A 5,563-nucleotide genomic window follows, 5' to 3' on the forward strand; every position below is an offset into this window, starting at 1 on the left:
CTCTTGGAAAGCCGTCATATTTTTTCCCCCCCGAGTCTGAGAGCAATGCATGGTTGTGTGGGGGCAGGGATCAGAGCCTAAATAGAAGCCACGGCAGGGGTTTTAACCAGGAAGGGGGTTACCACGGGGATGGGGGGCTGACGACAGCCCGGGAGGCTGGAGCGGCAGGCTCCGGGCCGGGCCCTCAGGAGCGACCCCCAGGACGACAGCACAGAACCCTCGGAGGCCAACGCCGGGACCGCTGGGTGCAAGAACGCCCGGCCCCGGCCGGGACCCTGGGGTGTCTTCTGCACCCCCCCATCTCTGGAGGGGTCCGCCTGCCAGAACCTGCTCCGCGGCCAGAGTCCGGCTGCGGGGGGCGCCGCCTCCAGCCTCCGCCGCCAGAGGTGAGGGGGGTCCCCCTGCCCTGAGCAACACGGGCGGAAACGGAGAAGGTGCAGAAACGCGATGGAAGGAGAAGAATCCACCGCGATCCGCCTTCCCGGGCGCAGCCCCCAGCGCCTTTCTCTGCGCATGCGTCTCCCGACTCGTACGCACCGGTCAAGGTCGTGTGGCGCCCTTGGCCGGTGGAGCAGTTCCCGGAGACAGATCCCAAGTGTTTCCCCAGCTCGCTACACATTCGTCCGAAAGCGGACGCTTTACAAGTGGCGGTGAAACGGCCCAAGTGGAGACACCCCACTTGTAAATGCCCGCGTCCTGCTCCTGCGTCTTTGGGCTGCTTCGGTCTCTCTTAATTTTCCAAACAGCGCGACAGCGGACGCCTTTGGGTGCACGGAGGGGTCTCCGCTTCTGAATTGCCGTTTTTGAAAAGACTTTCTCCATGATGGGAAATTCGGAGAAGCTGGAAATAGTAAGAAGGGAAAAGAATCCCCCGGAATTCCCCGCACCCGAGAGGCTCTGGGCGCCCGTGTGTTTGATGAGCGCCGCACGGACGGCGGCGGGTCCTGTTTGCTTCCGTCCACAAGGCATCTGCACATAAACACGGCCCGGTTACTACCCGCGCGCCTGTCCCCTCGGTTAGTGGCCGGGCCTGCCCGGGGCCACGACCGCTTCCTTCCATTCTGGTCTGGTCCCCCCGCCTCTGCACGATGCCTCTCCCCAAACTTCCGGCCGTTTCCTTAGGGCACGTTCCCAAGAGTGCAATTAGTCGGGCAAAAGGTGAGAGCATCTATGAGTGTCTCCTTCATCCCCACCCCGTTTCACCAACCACCACCCCTGCAACCCTCAGTGTGTTCTCTAGAAGAATCTGTTTCTTGGTTCCTCTCTTTTTCTGCCTTTGCTCGTTTATTTTGTTTCTTTAAGTCCACACATGAGTGAGATCATATGGTATTTGTCTTTCTCTGACCGGCTTATTTCACTAAGCATTATACCCTCTAGCTCCAGACATGTCCTTGCAAATGGCAAGATTTCATTCCTTTTTATGGCTGAGTAATATTCCTTTGTATATGGGTGACAGGGATGAAGGAGCACACTTGTCCTGATGAGCTCTGGGTGATGTACAGAATGGTGGCATCATTACACTGTATACCCAAAACTAATAAAACACCCGTGGAAAAAAAAAAAAGTAACACGTTACACTTAGACGCACACACCCACAGAGCATTTCTGATGAGTCTTTGGCACAGACTGCAAGTTTCCCCTCCTTTTTAACCACCTGCATTTCTGTCCAACTTACAAGGGACACTGCGTGCATTTTGGTACAGTAGCAAACACTCAGTGGGGCCTACTGTGTGCCGGGCACTGTTCTGGGAGATCGTCTCGTATTGATACAGAGCTGGCTCCTCGTTGTGCCTGGCTGTATAGTGGCCCATTACCTGGATGGGCCGAACATTTATCTAACCAGGCCCGTTTGGAGAGACGCTTAAGCAGTTTCAAATCTTTTGCTCCTACGAATATAGCTGGCATGAAAATCCTTACACGTGGATCATTTCCAGATATGTATCTGTAGGATAAATCTCTGGAGGTAGAATCACTGGTTCAAAGGAAGGTACATTTTAATAGGTCATTTGATGGATTAGCCTACCTGTCCTCTGTACAGGCTGTGGTGACTTACATTATTTTTATTTTCCCTGATCGCCAGCAAGCCCAAGCATCTTTGCATATCCTGGGCCATTTGTATTTCCTCTTCTGTTGGCTCAAATCCTAGACTCTTTGTCATTTTGTTATTGGTCTGTAGTAGCTCTTTATATATTCTGGATCTTAAGCATCATAGATGTTATAAACATTTCTCTCAGTTTGCTGCTTGTCTTTTGGCTTTATGGTGACTTCACTCAACATTTTTAAGTTTTTTAGTAGTCAAATCTCTCTCCCGTTATGACCTCTGAAAATGCCTTCCCTGACCCATGGCATTAAAAAATAGAGAAATAAATGGCTTATGGGAGAAACTAACCTCAGAGCTTCTCCCACCCACTGTCCAGCCAAGTCTCCTAAGAACATTACAGCTTATCGGACTGTTCCTGCTTTCCCCCTTTTTCAGGTTAAAACATAAATTAATGTCCCACTGGCACGAAACAGAGTTCTTTTTATTTGTGTGTGTGCCCATGCACACGGGTAGGGAGGTGCTAAAAATGGAAGCTCTCCAGTATCTGCCAAAAAGACTCAAGCATCCCCTGGGTTCAGGCCCAATAAAACCATGCTAGGGCGTGAGTCTGAAGGAAACTGCCAGAAGAAGGGAGAAAACTCTTAACGCGCAGATATGGCCACCAGGGCATTCGTCCGAATTGAGAAGTTCATATTACCCGTCAGCCCCCTGGGGAAATAGGTCTGCTCTGAAACGTGCACAAAAACTCCAGGTGGGGCTGTAGTCTGGCCATTCTCACAACTGCATGAAATAAAGCTCCCGGACACCTCCCTTTTCACCCAACAGATTGGCCCAAATTAAAAAGATGGAGGATGCTCCCTGCTGGCGAGGATGTGAGGAGAGGGGCACCTCCAGCCACCCTGAGGGGAATTCGCACTTCAATTTCGCAGCATCTTTCAAGATGCAAAGTGTGTGTGCACTCACTCAACAACCTTGTAAAACTTTCTCTTGAAGCGTAAGGGCCTGGTGAATTTCCCCAGGACACAAAACACGCCTGGCCACCAGCATGCAGACAGAAACAAACCATGGCCAGCCCGGGCCCCCAGGGCGACCAGCACTCTGACCCCTCACACCATCGCCTAGCGTTGCCCGTTCTAGAACCTCATAAGAATGTGCTCTCCCATGCCTGGCTTCTTTTGCTATCCTGTTGCGTGGAGCTGTGGTTTATTCATTCTGTTGAATGAATTCATCACACTTTAATCTGTTCTTTTGTTGATGGGCAGTTGGCTGGGTTCCAGCTACAATAATAATGCCGCTATGGACACACAGTCCGTGTGGCTTTGGGTGAACCCATCTGTGCCTTTCTGTGGAGTACGTGCCCAGGGCTGGAGCTGCTGGCTCACGGGGCACACAGGGGTTCAGTGTTAGCAGATTCTTTGCAATGGCCTTCCAGAGTCGTTTTACTAATGTATGCCATGCATAAGACCTTTGATTAGCCATGCTAATGATACTGTAATATTTATTGCAATTGTACTTGCATTTCCACGATGCCTAATGATGTCGAGTATCTTTTCATGGGCTTATTAGCCATTTGTTTATCTACTTTTCTTTTTTTAAAGATTTTATTTATTTATTTGACAGAGACACAGCGAGAGAGGGAACACAAGCAGGGGGAGTGGGAGAGGGAGAAGCAGGCTCCACGCAGAGCAGGAAGCCCGTCGCGGGGCTCAATCCCAGGACTCTGGGATCACGACCCGAGCCAAAGGCAGACACTTAACGACTGAGCCACCCAGGCGCCCCTGTTTATCTACTTTTCTTAATTTATTTTGACTCTTATAAAGGAGTTGTCTTCCTGATTTGAAAGAGTTCTTTATATTACGTATATAGTTTACAGGGAACCTGCTGGCTCAGTTGGTAGAGCATGTAGTTCTTGATCTTGGGGTCGGGAGTTCGAGCCCCAGGTTGGGTGTAGAGTTTACGTAATAATAAATTTTTAAAAAAATATATATATGGTTGAGGGGCGTCTGGGTGGCTCAGTCGTTAAGCGTCTGCCTTCGGCTCGGGTCATGATCCCAGGGTCCTGGGATCGAGCCCCGCATCGGGTTCTCTGCTGGGCAGGAAGCCTGCTTCTCCCTCTCCCACTCTCCCTGCTTGTGTTCCCTCTCTTGCTGTGTCTCTCTCTGTCAAAAAATAAAATCTTTAAAATATATATATATATACAGTTTATATATTTATATAATATATATAGTCCTTTATATATATGTGTGTGTGTATATATATATACACACATATATATAAATTTGTCATGTGTGTAGTGAATATTTCCCCCAAGTCAATGCTTGATTTTTTAATTTCTTTCACCCTATGACCTCATTTTAACTGGCTCATCTGCCAAGATCCTATTACCAAATAAAGTCACATTCATAGGTCCTGGAATTAGGACTTCAGTATATCTTTTTGCGGGACACAACCCAACTCCTATCATCCCCCTCCCCCGTAATCCACCCTCTGCATGGCCGCTCAGCACAAAGCACACAGAAGACTCTGTCCTTTCTCTGCTCAAAATCCTTCTGAGACAATGGAATATCCCGCCATAAAAAGGAACGAAGCATCGAGACACACTACAACATGAAGGAACCTTAAAAATTCTATGCTGAGTGAAAGAAGCCAGACACAAAAGACCATATAGTGGGGGTGCGCTTCAGCTCAGGCCCTGATCTCAAGAGTTGTGAGGTCAATCTGCATCGGGATCAGCACTCAGCATGGAGTCGGCTTGAAACTCTCTCCCTCTGCCCCTTCCCTCTTTCTAAAATAAATAAATCTTAAAAAAAAACAAAAAACAAAACAAAAAACAAAAAAAACCCATATAGTGTATGATTTCATTTCTATGAAATGCCCAGAGCAGGCAAATCCATAGACCCAGAAAGTGGATCATAGCTGCCCGAGGTTGGGAGTTGGGGTGGCGGGGGAGTGGCTGTTGAGGGGTAGAAGGTTTCTTTCTTGGGGTAATGAAAACGTTCTACAGTTGATTATGGTGATGGCAGCACAACTCTGAATAGACTAGAGCCATCGAACTGCACACTTTAAATGGGAGGGTTTTAAGGTAGTGAATTACATCTCAATAACGCGGTTACAAACAAACCCGCCTTGCATGGCTCCCCAGCGCCCTCTGGAGGGAGCCCGGGCTCACTGCCTGCCCCACATTCACCGGCACCCGAGCTGAAATGACCCAGAGTCTCGCTGTCCTGGAAACAGAGCTCCCAAGAGCCTACAAAGCTACACGCAGAGAGACACCGCCGTGGACTCGTTCGAGGAGGCCCCCAGTTATAAAGATGACCCGCTTTGCCACACAATCCCCCCCAGACTCAGGTAGCGACGGCCAGAATCTCATAGTCGCAAACACACGAGCTGGACGGAGGCACGACGTGACAGACGCAGCCGGGGACCCGGGCATTTGTCGGGGACACGCGGGCGCTGGGCGGGGACAAGCTCAGCCGCGAACACGCTCCGCGCCGACCGCCCCCCGCCCCAGCCCGCCAGGCC

The sequence above is a fragment of the Mirounga leonina genome, unplaced genomic scaffold, assembly GCF_011800145.1.
Source record: "Mirounga leonina isolate KUSES-001 unplaced genomic scaffold, KU_Mleo_1.0 Mir_376, whole genome shotgun sequence".
Lineage (NCBI taxonomy): Eukaryota > Metazoa > Chordata > Mammalia > Carnivora > Phocidae > Mirounga > Mirounga leonina.